The sequence below is a fragment of the Haliotis asinina genome, chromosome 7, assembly GCF_037392515.1.
Source record: "Haliotis asinina isolate JCU_RB_2024 chromosome 7, JCU_Hal_asi_v2, whole genome shotgun sequence".
Lineage (NCBI taxonomy): Eukaryota > Metazoa > Mollusca > Gastropoda > Lepetellida > Haliotidae > Haliotis > Haliotis asinina.
The window spans coordinates 12,644,462-12,663,985 of record NC_090286.1 but is presented as its reverse complement, the minus strand read 5'-3'; the positions used below and the strand labels follow the sequence as shown (position 1 = coordinate 12,663,985).

Here is a 19,524-nt window from a genome sequence, read left to right as displayed (position 1 = left end):
TTTCAGGTAATACAATATATTTACACTACCTACATAATCCACTTGCAAATATTTGCACTGATTAAACCTAAAAATGACAAATATGTTCCATGTCATATCTTAATGAGATAAAGGAAGAACTATGTATGTGTCTCCTCTATAGGCTATATTCCAATATAAATACCAGCATTATAAGGAATAAGAAGAAGACTCATGTAAACAAAGGAAAAAACACGATCACAATGTCAATGTCAAATCCTCCTGTGTTATTTTCAACCAAACAGAACAGCTCAAACAATCAAAGAAAATGATCAAATCTGAGAACTTAGTCGTCATCAGATATCTACATGGGTGATCAATTTCAAAGCTGGTCGTACATTTCATGAAATGTGGCTATCGGTTCTCGCGTTATCTCTATGTCTGGTCTTTATGTGGCTCTCAAAGCAAGTGTTGATCCGGTGACAGATATTTGTATACCTCTCCACCCTGTACAATGACAGTGGCTGTTGAAACCTATTGCACAAACTCAATAGGCTGTGATAGTAACGATGTGCAGGTGTCATGTCAGTTTCTAGTGTGGGAAACTTCCCTGCCGTTTTAGCATCTTTCCCACCCCTACTTATACTCCCAGTTTATACAGTCTAAACAAGGACGGAGGTATAGGCCTGGGGGTGTGTTTTACTTACTTAGGTGTATAAAAAGGAATGAAATGGGCTTAAGAAAACACTATGAGTGGCCACTTTTATGTTAAATCATCCATTCAATATGTTCACACATACAGCTTGAAAGATTCCATATTTTTCTTAAAACGTATTCCAAACAGAATCATATCATTCATTTAAAGAGTTAGATTAAATTTTCATTCTTCATGTAATTTCCATATTTATCAAGTTCCATACTTTTCATAGAAACAAACAATTCTACTTCAGGAGTCCAAGCTAGATGGGAGACTGTGAAGTAAGTAAAATCTAAACCCGCTTCATTTACAACCCAGGATTTCAGTAAGAGCTGGGAAGATGGGCAAATAGTTAGGGACAATGAGAAAGACAACAGCAAGATACATTCGAAGAGCTACATACGTCTGTCTACCAGCTCCTTATTTAGCATTCATTGTCTGTCCATAGAATTGTTTCCCCTGCTCACTGTTTTATGAATACAAGTACTGATGACGATTGCAAGTCTGATGCCATTGTCTACCAATGTTCTAGGTACCCACTAACTCCTGTAGTACCATTCTGGCGGTTTATAAGTTTTACATCCAGCATAAGAACAATCTGTACAATCATGTTAACCTAATCTAAACACTAAGCCAAAACCTTACTCTAACCTTAAACCATACCCTAAACCTAACCCTAAACCTAAGATGGTGGAAGGTATCCAGTTTTCTGTAATGTTATAGCAAATCTGCTGTCGTGTCTTTTTTTTGTGATTCCAAGGAACATAAGCACAGTCCTTTAGAAGTCTATGTTCAACATTGTTAAATACATTTATTAACTACATATGATGTTTTGTATATATATAGGCCAGGTCTAAACTTTACTTGTCACCAGTAGTTTTAACTCAGTACCATAACACATGAAGTCAGATTGTCATTGTACAGATTCTTTTATCATAAATGTCATGCTCTGACTCATAACAAGTCACAGTTGGTGTTATTTGGTTTTGTCAATATCTATTCCTAGATTAAAAGTGCATAAATGTGGAATGCCTTAATGTCATGGCTGCTGACTGGCTGATTTCATACGTCTGTTCGTTAACCTGCTTCTTATGTTATACACCAAAGTGACACACTTATTATTTTTATTTCAACAAAATCTAGTATTTCTAATTTGAACAAAACAAGTACACACAATAATTCCAATCTTTGTCAATACCAACTTTCACCAAGAAATACACCTGAAAATATAAATGGCTTAAGAAAACTGTATTTCTATTCATTATAATGAATTGGGATTAGTGAAATTGAAAATCACCATATCTAATAATGTTTCATTCAATATGTCTTTTGTGAGATATTATTCTCCAGTCTAAAAGGTGTGGTGACATCCAATCGTACTGAAGTCAACAAGGGAAATCTCAATAATATCTGACAATCATGAAACGTAAAATCTTCATTTTCCCGGACACAATGGAATGGCAAACCAGCATTCCCACAAGTTCCATTTTATTCAATAGAACATTTCTTGAGCAACTAGAAATTCAACTAGGATGAGTTTTATCTAACTAACGTGTCCCAAGTTAAACAATGCCAGAAAAGTGCTGAACCTCTGCCATCCTGTTCCTAGTATGTAGGATATGAACTATGACCTGACAAAAGCACTGCTCCAAGAACTAATGCCAGTCAGAGGCACTCAAAGCCTTTGTCAGCCATGATCTTACTGTCAGAGGTAAGAACAAAATATGTTCTATTTCTGGTATAGAGAGTGTCAATGCTTAATACGACCCATGCTGTGTGGTCAATATCATTGAGAAACAAACAATAACTGTACCATCATTACCATCAGTGCTTTGACCATCCCACCCCTATGCAAGCCTGTAGCACACTTCTACACAAAGGACCCACTACTGAGATCAAGTTGGGCTGTCAAGTCCATAACTCTTGACATAACCTGAGCAAACAGTCTTTCTTCATCCGATCTAGGCCATCAAGGTGCTTGTGGCCTATTCACTAACATTGACAACTGTGTTTATGGCCATAATTGTGTCTCCAGACATCGTTAACACCTTCAAATCAAACTGCACTGCTTAACCAGGAACCCCTTGTATTGACTTGCATCCAACAAGTGTGTTTTAATCACAAAACTGTCATCCTTTATGATGTGATACACGTTGAGATGTAGGTCTGTATCTTCAGTCAGCAGGTACAGTGACATCAGCTGTTTTCATAATGGCACACTGGCTGACATATGTGGTGACACGTCAGTTCTAGTTCTGGTTGGGGCATAGAGGAAGCCTAGTGGTTAAAGTGTCTCTAATGACCTGGGTTTGATTCCCTACATGGGTACAATGTGTGAAGTGCATTTCTGGTGTCCCCCTGCCATGACAGTGTTGAAATATTACAAAGAGTGGCATAAAACAACATGAACTTGCTCACTCTTGATCTAGTTAAACATTGGTCCAACAAGGCTAATAGAGTTGAACAAGCTTGTGTCTATGGCAAAGTTACATTGCTACCAATTTGCCTACCAACAAAGATTTCCTACATACATTCCTCGATACTATTATGCATTATAGGTCACAGACAGGATTTTTTAATGGCTGTCTTTTTGTATTATGGAAAAAGAACAAGAGCTCTCAGCACCTGATGCTGATACTTATCTGTTCACGTCTGTGTTGTCATGGAGATCAAGGTGTGTTCCATGTCCTGTTCCTGCAGATTAACTCTGCCGGATCTATTTAGCTGTCTACTTGTACAAAACAAATACAACGGATCTGAGACAAGGAGGGTTTGGTCACATGACAAAGGTGTTATCTGATGTGAATTGTGTTTCTATACATTACATCAGGTGATGGGGTAGTCAAACTGGTGTTTACAAATGTTCAATTCTTCAAATGGATAGATTGTGTGAAGCCAGCCATATAATTTTCATTTCATATAGCCTGCAGCTGGACATTCTCAAAGACAGAATAAAACCATACTCACTCACTAACTCACAGTTCAACCACAGACAATCATGTTTGCAGATTTCTTGAAAAATCATTTGAGTATTATTCATTCAATAATGATCCATTGACAAGGCTTTTGATACATCCCATTGTTTCACCGAAACAGATTTGGATTGTAACTATTCTGCAAACATTTGTCAATGTCAGTCAGTTTAAGCCAGAAAAGTGTCAAACACCGCTTTATCAGTTGACAAATCAAGCCAACTGTTTTGTACAAGCCACCTACAGAGTCTCTCCAATGACCACCAAACAAACAGGGTTGTGTAAAGACTGGATCTTCCTGTATAGCTCTCTAAACAAACTCAACAACACCATTCTGGAGCCCTTAAAGCCCCAGTGACAGTATTTCCCCGAGTTCTAATTGTCCATGTAAATAAATAGATGAGATAAATCAACCATTCACCATTTGAGTGCTTCAGGGTTAGTTTGGTGTCAATTACCCTGAATTACCAACCATTATTTGTCAGTACTGTTTGCAATGTACTGGGTAGACATGGTGTGCACATGGTAGGTATTGTTCATGTGATGGGATTAGACTGGGTAGATGGTGTCAGGTGTGGCATGGACTGGCCAGGTGTCATGTATATGGAGATGGTGGGATGTACAGGCCAGGTAGCGACCCGTGAAGGTCCCACTGGTAGAAAAGGCCTTCAGCAGCCCATACTTGCTATAAAAGGTGACTATGCTTGTCGTAAGAAGCAACTAATGGGATTAGGTGGTCAGACTCGCTGACTTGGTTGACAAATGTCATCGGTTCTCAGTTGCTTCAATCGATGCTCATGTTGTTGATCACTGTATTGTCTGCTCCAGACTCGATTATTTACAGACCGCCACCATATAGCTGGGATATTGCTGAGTGTTAACCTCACTAACCTCACTCACTCACTAACAGGCCAGTTGTCATGTATATGGAGAGTATGTGATGTACAGATGAGGTGTCATGCATATGGAGAGTGTGGGATGTACAGACCAGGTGTCATGTGTATGGAGACGTGTGGGATGTAAAGACCAGGTGACATATATATGGATAGCGTGGGATGTACAGGCCAGGTGCCATGCATATGAAGAGGTATAGGATCTACAGGCCAGGTGTCATGTATATGGACAGTGTGGGATGTATGTCTAAAGGGAGGTGTGGGTGGGCATCTGCATCCAGGTGTTAATAAATGTTGCTTTTCCCATGCAAGTGTTCTGTCTCCACAAACAAGATAATATGAAGAGTTCAAATGACATACACTGATCATATCTGCATTCAAATGTCTGCTCTTTAAAAAGTATTTTTGACACTCAATATGAGCAGCATGAAATGTTCATGGATAATTCTCAAAATGATAAAATCTTCAAAATTTCTTTTGTCTGTTTTATGCCGGAAAATCCCTTCTTTCCTCAAAAGACCACTTTCATAAATTCATGATATACTGGTATTTTCGTCTTACAACAATTGTGTATTCTGTCATTGCAAGCATTAACAAAACCACTTCTACTAAGGCAGAGAGATGCTACATTTATCTCAGTAGAGAAAACACGCCTGCCTCGGGACAAGACATTTTTACACTTGTATGTTTGAACAGCAAAGGCTAAACAGCCCTGTGTGTGCACTGCGGTTTCACTGGACAAACTCATGCACACCTCAGAAACAAGTCTTAATAAGATGACAACTTGCTTGACAGTTTCATCCTCTTTATCTACGGTGAAAAAAATCAGGTTAATATTGACCTTCATTCTTTGCATAATTACTGATCCTTGCGATTGAGTTACAGTCTAGTTCTGAGCCATGTTTGGAATTGACAATGTTGGACTTTACATGGTGACTCTGAGGATATTTTTCTTGATGTTCTTGATTGTCTCAATTAACACAGAGCCAAATCGGCAATGTTGTACACACATCAATGAATCATTGGGTCAAAGGATAGAGTAACAATATGCCCTGACAACAATATCAGAAACAAATAGCATCAACAAAATGAAAAAAAAAAGTCTTAAACACTATTGCTTTATCATGTTTTTATTTTTATCACTTTGACTGTGTTTTGGGGAATAGTCTATGCAGGCCAGTGAAATGATTGTAACTAATAAGTTGTTAATCTAAAACTAGGAACTACTTTTTTAAATTGTATTTCATTCAAATTGTTAACACTTACAGAGTTAGGAGGCTCAAGCAACACAGCTCCCTTAGAAACAGCCAACAGTGACCAGGATTATTCAACACTTGGATGATATGACACAGGGCATGTTTACACTGATTCCGTTCTTATTTCAGCTAAACTCCAACATGGCTAAGGAATAATTTCCTACTTCATGGATTAACTACAGCTGATAACCACTTTCATTTAAATCTTACAGATGCCTGATAACCATTCAGTTCATGGTTCATATGTAGCTGATAACCAGTTGGCAGGTGGTTGATGGTAAACCTCTTAGTTTATGGTTTACATTAATAACCACTGAGTATATCATTAATGGATGGATCCATGATAACCACTGAGTATATCATTAATGGATGGATCCATGATAACCACTGAGTATATCATTAATGGATGGATCCATGATAACCACTGAGTGTATCATTAATGGATGGATGGATGATAACCACTGAGTATATCATTAATGGATGGATCCATGATAACCACTGAGTATATCATTAATGGATGGATCCATGATAACCACTGAGTATATCATTAATGGATGGATCCATGATAACCACTGAGTGTATCATTAATGGATGGATGGATGATAACCACTGAGTATATCATTAATGGATGGATCCATGATAACCACTGAGTATATCATTAATGGATGGATGGATGATAACCACTGAGTATATCATTAATGGATGGATGGATGATAACCACTGAGTATATCATTAATGGATGGATCCATGATAACCACTGAGTATATCATTAATGGATGGATCCATGATAACCACTGAGTATATCATTAATGGATGGATGGATGATAACCACTGAGCATATCATTAATGGATGGATGGATGATAACCACTGAGTATATCATTAATGGATGGATGGATGATAACCTTTGAGTATATCATTAATGGATGGATGATAACCACTGAGTATATCATTAATGGATGGATGCATAACCATTGAGTATACCATTAATGGATGGATGGATGATAACCACTGAGTATATCATTAATGGATGGATGGATGATAACCACTGAGTATATCATTAATGGATGGATGGATGATAACCTTTGAGTATATCATTAATGGATGGATGATAACCACTGAGTATATCATTAATGGATGGATGCATAACCATTGAGTATACCATTAATGGATGGATGATAACCACTGAGTATATCATTAATGGATGGATGCATAACCATTGAGTATATCATTAATGGATGGATGCATAACCATTGAGTATATCATTAATGGATGGATCCATGATAACCACTGAGTATATCATTAATGGATGGATGCATGATAACCACTCACTGATAGTATTAACCACTATTAGTTTATGGTCTTCAGATATCTGTCTATTACTCAGCTTGTGGTTTATGGATAGGTGATAACAATTTAGTTTATTGTTTAAGAATATTTAATAACCACTTTACTTGTGGTTTACATATAGTTGATAACCACTTTACATGTGGTTTACATACAGTTAATAACCACTTTGTTAATGGTTTACTAATAGCTGACGTCTTCTTCATTTGGATAGGTCAAAACAAACTTCATGCTTCATATTGTGTTATAAGCAAAAATAATAGCTTGTATTGTTCACAGTGCAGGGTGATAAGCAGTCTTATGGCAGTATGTTCATGTACTGACCATGTTAACTAAATGCCAATATTTAACATTTCAATACAGATGCCATTACCTAATAAGCTTGATGCTGGTGCTTGCCTGTACATGCATCAAACTGTCTCAGAATGAAGCTGCCATCTTCACCTTTGTTTTCTACCACCAGCATAAACTGTTACAATTCAATTATAGAGATTTCATCTCAACACAAAGGATATAAAATCAAACGAAAGAAGACAGTAGCAAATTCCAGCTTTGTTTGCCACAAGTTTGACTGCATTTCCCATAAAACTACCCTCACATACAACCAGCTGAAAGTGAGTCTCACAGTCACATATGAATCTGTTGTCCCAGTCATACATGAATGCAACCCTTCAGCAAACGACAATGTCCTTCTTCAGTCAGGCCTTGTGGCTTGACTGATCTTTATGGAATTACTGTCTTCAAACAAAGAAAGCACCCTTGCTGAGTACTGTACTGTCAGCAGGCCACTTGACATGGAACAATCCGACAATCGGGATCAAGAAGTGTCAAATGAGCTAAACACAAGGGTTACTCAAACCTACACAGTGATCAAGGAAGGCAGAGAATCTCAAGGTTCCAATACCCACTACACACAGGGGTGACGCAAACCTACACAGTGATCAAGGCAGGCAGAGGATCTCAGGGTTCTCAATACCCACTACAACCACTACAACCTGAGGTAACGCAAACCTACATGGTGATCAAGGAAGGCGGAGGATCTCAGGGTCTTCATACCCACTACACACAGGGGTAACACAAACCTACATGGTGATCAAGGAAGGCAAAGGATCTCAGGGTTCTCATACCCACTACACACAAAGGTAACACAAACCTACACGGTGATCAAGGAAGGCGGAGGATCTCAGGGTTCTCATACCCACTACACACAAGAGTAACACAACCTACATGGTGATCAAGGAAGGCAGAGAATCTCATGGTTCTAATATCAACTGCACCCAAGTGTAACACAAACATACATGGTGATCAAGGAAGGCAGAGGATCTCAGGGTTCTCATACCCACTACAACCATTACAACCTGAGGTAACGCAAAACCTACATGGTGATCAAGGAAGGCGGAGCATCTCAGGGTCTTCATACCCACTACACACAAGGGTAACACAAACATACATGGTGATCAAGGAAGGTAGAGGCTCTCAGGGTTCTCATACCCTACTGGAATGGTTCCTACAGCTGAGTGTTCAGCAGGTACACTTTGGTGCTATGGTTGTCAATAGGATGTTGGGTGGTATATGCAGGGCTGGTCAATGATAGAGGATACAAGGTCAGTTTATACAGTAGACAGTAGATAGGGTGGTGGGTATATGCAGGGCTGGTCAATGATAGAGGATACAAGGTCAGTTTATACAGTAGACAGTAGATAGGGTGGTGGGTATATGCAGGACTGGTCAATGATAGAGGATACAAGGTCAGTTTATACAGTAGACAGTAGATAGGGTGGTGGGTATATGCAGGGCTGGTCAATACCATATGGTATGGGAAAGAGTTTACAAGGTAGATCAATGGATATGTATAGCAGTCAGTGGATATATGCTGCTCTAGTTGGTGGATGTAAGCTACAGTCTATCTGAGACAGAAACAGACTGATGAATTGCAAATGTTACCAATGTACAAAATTGCCACATAAATATAATACACATGTTTATCATTTACTAATACTCAACAGCTTTCTTACATTTGAACATTTTCCAGACCACCAAAAAGTTGCTTAAGAATTTTCATCATTGAAAATGCAAAAGTTGGTATCTGTCGCTGCAAGGTGAAACTGCAGAAATGGGACAGCCATTCATGGCGGAGGACATGTCAAAATCTATTCCTTGAGACCTGTTGGTTCCTCATCTGTTGTAGTGTCAAAGTCATGTCTTAAAGTGATGACAAGTGGTGCCACAGTTGCCTGTTGTAAGCCATTCCGAGACCAGTAACCTTGTTCAGACAGTTTGGGCAAGTTTCAGTCGTAATTTTGTTAAGGAATTCCTTAACTGAAACCTCTATGTCACGTAAACCAATAGTTGCATTTGATCTGGCAACATCTCCTTCGACAATACCCCATATCATTTCAGTGGGGTTAAGGTCACAGTGATAGGATGGAAGTTGAAGAATACTTTTTATGCAACTGTCAACTTTGGAGAAAGTTTCACCTTTGAGGGTTTTTATGATCTCATATAGTTGAGGCTTCGTAGCCTTTAAAGGTTATGCTATATGAAATTTGTCAAGCCATGATATCATATCACCTTTTTGACTGTTCGAGGTTGGGGCTTCACTGTCGGGTTCCTGCACGTTGTGGTATGGGGCATTGTCCATTAAGATTAAAGACTTCTCTGATAGAGCTGGTACCAACTTGTTTTTAACAAAATCAAGGAAAACTGCTCCATTCATCTCAGACTGGTAGTCTCTGTTATCTGAATTTGCCCTGAATACCAAATCGCAGCCTGGGAGAAAGCCTTTGCTGAAGCAACCAGCATTTAGAATGATTAGTCTCTCTCTCCTTTCCCTAGAGGCAGTTTTCTATGTGACCCCTTATTACCCCCATCTGGTACCCACTAACTGCTGGCAGTGTGCAAGGCACTGACCCAGGTCTCGTCCAAGTACACTGGCTTGAACCCTTCCTCGCACTTCTTCTCTGCTATCCTGAGAAAATTATTTCTCAAGCGAACAATATCAGGGTGTTCACAGAGTACTGACCTATTCTCCCCCGAAATTTTCTTATAATGATACCCGAAAGAATGTAAGAATCACCAGAGTGTGTACTTTGACACTGTAAGGTTGTGTTCTTGATTCAAATGCTTTTTAAAAATTTGTAGCGACATGTATTTGTTTTCAGAATAGAGCTTGTTATTGGACTGCCTTACAAGGTTCTTTTGAACATTGTTCAAATGCTTTAATTTGTGTGATTTTAACACGACCCCTACCTGCTTCACATCACCCTCACAATGTTTGTGTTCCAGAATATTTGTCAGCACCCTTGCTGGTACTCCCAAAGCTTTTGATGCCTGCTTATGGAATTTATTAATGGCATAAAATGGTTTGCCCCTTTCGGCTTCAGCACAGAAAAATCATACACTTCAATCATCTACTGTTTCAAGGCAGCATTCAACTTCATTTTCCATCTGGCATGTGTATCTCATGCACAATAAGATAGTGGCTGTTCCGTTTCTGCAGTTTGACCATGGTGTGACAAACATTTGCATTTTCAATGATGATAGTTTCTTAAACAACTGTTTAGGTGGAGTCCAGAAAATGTTCAAAAAAGAAAGCTGTTGGGTATTAGTAAATGATAAACATACGTACTATCAATATTTATGTGGCAGTTTTGTACAATGATAAAATTTGCAATTCATCCATCCATTTTTGACTCAAACAGACTGTAGATTGTTTGTGAGTGAGTGATAAATTCTGTTTTACGCCGCAGTCAGCAAAATCACAGCCGTCTGTAAACAATCAAATCTTGCCACAACATTCTAGTAGTTGACAGCGTCAGGGCACTAGTGGAAAGGTGTCACAGCATTAAGATGAGGGGCTGATTCCTCTCAATGGATGGTTGTCAGGAGTCACGTCCATAATGGGTAATGAAGGGACTTCATGAAGTAATGTTGGCAGACAACAATGAGTCTGACCACCTGATCTTGTTAGTGCCTCTTACAACATGCATCGGTTCCAGAACACCAATTCTCACCCAGATTTTCAAAGATGTTTTTCTCCATATCTTTGAAAACATGATGACATACAGTGGATGAAACAAAAGAGAATACTGTATCACAGCATGAACAAGTATACACATGTACATGATCAATCTGGAGTGTATTGATGGAACCAAGGTAACAATGACAACAACTCTCAGGTCAATAGAAAGTACATGAAACAATACATTAGGCAGAGGTAGTTTAACAGACAGTATAGTACAACAGACAATTCAAGAGATGGTACAATGGAAAGTTTAACTGACAAAAGAATAGGCAGTACATTACAAGTACAAAGGACAGTTCAACAGGTACATAATATAGGCCAGTAGGTATACTGGAACTACCAATACTGACATCCAGCCATGAGTTACTGATAGCTAACCAGTTCCTGACATTAACAGATTACACCTGAAATGAAAACATGTGAATTCTTCAAAATAAAGGGGCATACATTCTAACCATACATTCATCAGTGAGACTCAGTTGTTCACATTTTGACTATGTTGCACAGTGTGACAGGGCAATATTGATAAGCTTTACTAAGACCTTTAATGAAACAATATTTACTTGTCAATTACGCCACAGTGGCGTGTGGCAGGGCTTATTCATTGGTCCAGTGTAATTATGAAAGTGTTCATTGACACTTAAGATGAATGGCATTGTTATGAAAGCCTGTACTTTATTCTAGAGTTTGGTGTGTATATGAGATTGTGGCTGATAATGATCCTATAATGGTCATTAGAAGGTCATGGAGGTCAGTGTTTGTGTTCCACACTTGTGACACAAACAGTAACTTTCATTCAGGACCCCGGGTATGTAACCTTGGGACCCTGGGTACGTAACCTTGGGACCCTGGGTACGTAACCTTGGAGAAGACTGAAAGGCTGTCATGGTTGTGGAGGAGCAGAGAAGGGTGTGGTAGAGAGTCATGAACGCTATGGAGTGAACAGGGGAGTGACATGAGTGTTATGGCGAGTAAGGGAGAGAGTCATGAGTGTTATGGAGAGTATGGGGGAGTGACATGAGAGTTATGGAGCATAAGGGGGAGTGATGTGAGTGTTATGGAGTGTAGGGTGGAGCGACATGAGCATTATGGAGCGTAAGCTGGAGCGACATGAGTGTTATGGAGCGTAAGGGGGAGCATCACTAGTGTTATGGAGTGTAAGGGGGAGTGACGTGAGTGTTCTGGAGCATATGGAGGAGAGACGGGAGTGTTATGGAGAGTACGGAAGAGTCACATGAGTGTTATGGAGCGTAAGGGGGAGCATCACTAGTGTTATGGAGTGTAAGGGGGAGTGACGTGAGTGTTCTGGAGCATATGGAGGAGAGACGGGAGTGTTATGGAGAGTACGGAAGAGTCACATGAGTGTTATGGAGCGTAAGGGGGAGCATCACTAGTGTTATGGAGTGTAAGGGGGAGTGACGTGAGTGTTCTGGAGCATATGGAGGAGAGACGGGAGTGTTATGGAGAGTACGGAAGAGTCACATGAGTGTTATGGAGTGTACGGGGGAATGACATGAGTGTTCTGGAGTGTAAGGGGGAGTGACAAGAGTGTTCTGGAGTGTAAGGAGGAGAGACATGAGTGTTATGGAGTGTAAGAGGGAGTGACATCAGTGTTACGGAGCGTAAAGGGGGTGACATGAGTGTTTTGGAGCATATGGGGGAGTGATATCAGTGTTACGGAGGGTAATGGGGTGTGACGTGAGTGTTATGGAGCGTAAGAGGGAGTGACATCAGTGTTAAGGAGCATAAAGGGGGTGGGGGGTGGGGTGACATCAGTGTTATGGAGTGTAAGGGGAGTGACATGAGGGTGACGGAGGGTAGGAGCAGTGACGTGTTATGGAGCATATGGGGGAGTGACATGAGTGTTCTGGACCGTAAGGGGGAGTGACATGAGTGTTACGGAGCGTAAGAGGGAGAGGCATGAGTGTTCTGGACCGTAAGGGGGAGTGACAAGAGTGTTATGGAGCGTAAGAGGGAGTGACATTAGTGTTCTGGAGAGTAAGGAGGAGAGACATGAGTGTTATGGAGTGTAAGAGGGAGTGACATTAGTGTTACAGAGCGTAAAGGGGGTGACATGAGCGTTCTGGAGTGTAAGGGGGAGTGACAAGAGTGTTCTGGAGCGTAAGAGGGAGTGACATCAGTGTTACGGAGCGTAAAGGGGGTGACATGAGTGTTTTGGAGCATATGGGGGAGTGACATGAGTGTTCTGGAGTGTAAGGAGGAGTGATATGAGTATTCTGGAGCGTAAGGAAGAGTGACATGAGTGTTATGGAGTGTAAGAGGGAGTGACATCAGTGTTACGGAGCGTAAAGGGGGTGACATGAGTGTTTTGGAGCATATTGGGGAGTGACATAAGTGTTCTGGAGTGTAAGGAGGAGTGATATGAGTGTTATTGAGCGTAAGGAGAAGTGACACGAGTGTTATAGAGCAAAAGAGTGAGTTACATGAGTGTTAAAGAGCGTAAGGAGAGTGACATGAGTGTTCTGGAGTGTAAGGGGGGTGACGTGAGTGATATGGAGTGTAAGAGTTGTGACGTGAGTGATATGGAGTGTAAGGGGAAGAGGAATGAGATGTAGATGCAATGAGAAGAGGAGGTGACATAAGGAAAGGGAAGAAGAAGTTAGAGTGGGAGGAAGTGATTTGACAGTAATGGAGTTGTAAAAGACAGGGGCAGACATGAACTTGAAAGAGGTCTAAGAGATTGACAGACCTTTTGTTATGCATCATTTAATGTGTACTTTCACTAAACATAGTGCATTACCCACGTAAGTCCTACAATATGTATGGAAACTGATGGATCAATTAGCATCTTGAGACTTATTCAAAGATGCTTGAACTTGTTTCTGCATGGTTGTTATCAGATGGGTGAAGTAAAGAATCAGTATAGAGCTGTGATTTCGCTGTTTACAACCTGCATTGGTGCATGTTAAGTTGTTAACAAAATCTTGCAGCTGTCATTGTGTGTTTTAATTGGAGAAGTTAGTGACTGTAAGTGATATGGTTCTCTCTGCATGACTTGCAACGAAAAGAAACATTTGTGTACTCATATACAAGTTACACCTCAGTAATCACATAACTGAGATTTATAAATAAAGATGCTACAAAACTGAAACAGAGTCATTCATCGTTTATCATCATTATCAGGTCAGGTTCTGCTGAATGTATTTGCTACAGGGTAATTGAAACTGCTAAACAAGTGTTTATGTTACTTTGTAGAATCAGTGACATGATGTTCTAGTGCAACCACAATTTTAATGGTGCAGCCAAACCTATAAGCCAGGATCCAGTTGATGCAGGTTAATGGACAAAACCTGAAATCGCACCATGTAAGCCATGTGGCATATCTCCGGGCAGGTTCAAGCTATGGCTGCGTGTACTGATAAAGTCAGCTGCTACAGAAACTCCAAGAACAAGTATCGGTGGTGGAAGGTGCTATACCTGTAATCAGTCCATTACTAGACCTAGACTCACCTTGCTCACAAACACCATTATACATAAAACCAACTAATTATAATAAAAAGTGTCATCATCCAGTATGAAACTCTCTACATGCCCTCCTTTCTAAGTATTATCAAATGCACTGTGTATGCCTTTCTTCCAAAATGGGGCAGTGGGGTAGCCTTGTGGGCAAAGTGTTCTCTCATCACACTAAGACTTGAGTTTGATTTCCCACATAGGTACAACACATGAAGGATGTTTTTGGTGTCCCTCACAATGATATTGCTTGAATATTGCTAAAAGCAGCATAAAACTAAATTAACACACTCCTTTCAAAGGTAATGTTTCACTTGAATTATGTAAATGGACAGTTTTATATCCAGAACAGTTTCTTCACAAAAAAAAGTAAATCTTTAAAAAAATACACCTGAATCCATCCTATTCATATCATTTTACACAAATGAATGACACTCTATTAACTAATTTATTATTGCCTAAGCATCTAGCATTGCTTGTAACCTAAAAGATGTGAGTATTTATAGTGGCATGGGTACAAACAGTGATCCCCTTGGCTGTAATTTGGCTTGAAGTTATGTATGACCAGCATAATCACATTGAGATGTCACTGAGCCAAACTTCTAGTATCCATAATCAACTGAGGGAAACTGGTCCTTTACATACTGAGAGAAAGAGATAAAATAGAACAGGAAAGTCTGTGCCCTCCTTTAATATTCTCCCAATTTCACCACCAGCTCTGAATGGCACTGTCGTAGGAAATCCTAGAAATAGATAAGTGAGTGAGTGATTGAGTTTAGTTTTACACCACACTCAGCAATATTACAGCTATATGGCGGTGGTCTGTAAATAATCGAGTCTGGACCAGACAATCCAGTGATCTACAACATGAGCATTGATCTGCGCAATTGGGAACCGATGACATATGACAAGCACAGACACTTTTTGTGGCAAGCATGGGTTGCTGAAGGCCTATTCTACCCCAGGACCTTCACAGGTCTAGAAATAGATAAAGGAACACTGCCATGAAGTGGTGCTCCCTTATTTGTTTGCCTCAGTATATGTTCTCTTATTTTTACCCACAATATGCAAGATAAAGCTTGTGAAGAAAACTTGAAAAGAATAAAGAACACTTGTGCTTTAATGTATTCCCTTATTTGTTTCCTTCAGTATATATTAAAAAAAAACTATTTTGAGACAAAAATAACCATATATAGATACACACTGCTGGAATGAAGTCTTATCACTGTGTTTATTCATACATGACATCAGAAATACCTTTCAGCATTGGTGCCCACAGAAATGTGTTAGTCACACACTGCTTTATCAGGGTACATAAAGAAACACGGGTCAGTGGCAGTAACAACTGGTCACTGCTAGACCCAACACTGGCCTGTCAGATCACTATGTCCACACATACTTGAGAAAGGGCAAACTGGCAATAATATACTTGCAAGCATAAAGAATAATATTTGTTGCTGGTTCTCATAAATGAGCAATGGGGGTCTGTTAAATGGCTATACACAAGGCAATAACTTAACACTTATGGATGACATCTAGATGATCTGAGGTTTACAGTAGGTTATACAGCAGATGATAATAAGCTGTGCATAGAGGTCTATCGTAAAGTAGTAAAGTAACACTACATTAAGTTCTCAGCCACTATCAGACTCAGCAATTGATACAAAACTTGGTTTGGCACTTTTAATGGAACAAGGTTCTTTGTTTGTAGTTAAAAAATATATTGTATCGTCACATTCATTAAGGATCAGACAACAGATGATTTATTTTGACTAACTATTTGGACTTGTTCATTCAAAAACAGAAAAAAAAAATATTTAGGTCAATATCTTTGTCAGTATCTACTTCATATACACTAGAGACAATGCTCTAACATGCCCATAACACTAACACTACAATATCCTATGGCTATTTTTTTGCAATTTTTTAAGCTTCATCAACTCTCTGATACATAAAGTAAAGAGGAAAGTTGCCTCTTATTGAAATTGGAATGACAATTTAGTTTGCCCTCATGAAGGTAGGACATGGAAGGCTGAATGGCTAACTTGGTGATCCACCAATCCATGGTTCATACTTGGAATGGGGAATGAGAAAAAGCTCACCTATCACACATCTACTAGTAACTTAGTGATGATATTGTGACTGCTAAACTAGATTAATTGAGTGTGGTGTTACATTGCTTTTAGCAATATTCTAGCAATATCATGGTGAAGGACACCAGAAATAGGCATTACACCCAGCTGAGGTATCAAACCCTGGTCTTTGGCATGATGACTCAATGCGTGAACCACTAGGCTGTTCCACCGCCTCTTCTAATCTACAGAATGGTTCCAGTGAAATCTTCACATTAACTTATTTTGACGCTTTAGTGTGAATGGTAAGATAATTGTAGCTCCAAAACTACTATATTATAAGCTACAAACAAAAAGTATGGGAACACCCTAAAAATGTGACGGTCATATACAAACTTAACAGTGATGTTGTCATTTATATTCTCAGGTAAAATGCAATATTCATTGAGTTGGAGTGAACTGGAGCACTGTTCCAAACAGCAAAAACAAGAGGGATGAACACACCAGCACCATTTCTGATTCAAATGCCCAAACACCACATACTAGTGCATGTGGAAGACAGACTTCCTGTGCACCTTCTGGCAACTGGCCACTGGCAGTTATAAATCAGTTCCGAAAGGCTTGGCACACAACATATCGGTCATCTACCCTTGATGTTTTTCTCAGATCGAGGTCTCTCCTGTGGCCTGGATCCTGTCCCTCAGCCCATGAGCTACAGATGGAGACACCTGAAGATGGCGAGCACAACTTCTCATGGATTCACTATCCAGTAACCATGCAATGGCCCTGCATCTGTGATGGGAGCCTACCAGTCTGTGCTGTGGCATTATGAAGAAAGTGTGAGGTTTCAATGCTGTCCATGGCTTCTTTTGAAGGAAACATTGCCACAAGCTGCATAGGAAGTCTGTCTTCCATGTGCGCTAGTCTGTTGTATCTGGGTGTTTTAATCATACACAGTGCTGCTGAGTCTTTTTTGACAATGTTTCAGTTCACTCAAACACAATGAATATTGAATCAGTTGCTTTGCTGTGTGTTCTAAGTTATCATTTAAAGTGCCCATTAAGGACACAAAATGTTGAATATACCTTAGAGTATAGATGACCTCACCACATTTACGTTTATACATGACTGTCAAATTTTAGGGTGTTCCCATACTTTTTGTTTGTAGTATATACTGATTTAGCTTGCAGAACTGGACCATTGCAAGAAAGCATGTAGTTATATTCCTTGTTCATTAACATTCCCAGGTGTAACTACATCATGACTGGCATTTCATGTTAATGGCTTCTGGGCTGTACTGCGTTTACTGTGTATGAGATTCAGAAATATTAAATTTCAAACAAGATAAAAAACAATTAAATTTACATTTCCACAAATTCCAAACATACTGCATGGGAAATAAATGCAAATTAGTGGATAAAATATTCCACATAGCTCCATAAATTCAAACAGGAATTTAGAAAATGATAAGAAATGAAAGTTTGAATGCACAGGCTGAAACAAAACACACCTGGTAACGCTAAAGATTACCGACTCATATGGCGGAAAAAGTGACAAAATGGGACTAAGGGAAAACACTGAGGTGTTGTCACCAACTTTCCCTCCTGAGAAGGAGTGTAATATCTTTTTTTGATAATGAGAAATATAGCACCAATAAGCAGAAAGATATTGTGACAATATGCCAGATATTGTTTGTTCTGTCATATAGAAGTGGGCCAAGGTAAAGCAATGTTTGCATTGCAACAAATCTCTCCTGACAAAAATAAGTCATTTTCATAATCCTGTTCATTGATTGTACATTTCAGTCTCAGATCAGTTTAAAAGGTGACATGAAATATACTTCATAACATGTTCCACATAATAAGTTGTAACATTTCAGAGTCTTGCGTAATAAACTATTGATTGCAAAGGCAAGGCTTTAGGGGTTGAATTGGGCATGAGGTCAAAATCAACGATGAAATAACATGTGGTACAGGCAAGTCTCGTTAATCCAACCTCTGTTTATCTGACACCTTTGTTGGTAACTTAGTCTCATTTATTTTATGGTCCGAATTCTCGTCAATTCGACAATTTGCAGTGCAGCAGGCAATGTCTGATTAACCAGACTTCACTGTATTTTGTTTTGAATCCTATGATCAGGAAATAGTTATTAAAACGTTTGTACAGACATACTTCTGTGGAAGTAAAATTATCATAAAGTTTATATTAACCTATCTTATCAGATGTGCAGACTCCTATACACTTTGTTTCGTGTCATACTTGGTACTAGTTGTTTCACACTATATATCCTAGTGGAGGTAAAGATTGCTTGAAAGATTAAGAAAAACACCTCAAAGAAGACATAGATATAGCCTTCAAAAATGACACAGACTTCATGCTACCATTAAGCAAAGTTAAATGAGGCACTGCATATCAATAGAGGTCATCATGCCAATATAACAAGCCTCCTACTGCACACAATGACATCACACATGGTTTCTACGTGCTTGTTATAAGTATGCATAACTTCATTGTACGTGCTAAAAGTGATAAACCTCAATAGAACTTACCTTTATTCAAATCATATGTGAGACAGCCCTCAGTGGAACACAGTCTATTTCAACTTATTTCAACATTTTCATTTTCACCGATTTTTTTCAAGTGTTATTTGCACATGTAAATGAAAGGTTCAATTGAGAACTTCCCTCGATCAACATTTCATGTGATTTGTGCAAATGTTTGCTTCACGCTGGTGAGAGAGCCTTCCTTATTATCAACAGCAAGCTCCAAAAGCCACAAAAATTTGCTTCTAAACAAAAAAATGAAAAAATCAACAAAATGAAGTCACTGAATT

General features: G+C 39.3%; 1 protein-coding gene across 2 annotated transcripts in view; it reads right to left on the bottom strand.

The window, feature by feature from the left end:
- LOC137291627 (microtubule-associated protein futsch-like) overlaps positions 1-19,524 on the bottom strand; it is a 163,269-nt gene that overhangs the window by 120,221 nt on the left and 23,524 nt on the right. The gene's annotated exons all lie outside the window — the stretch shown is intronic.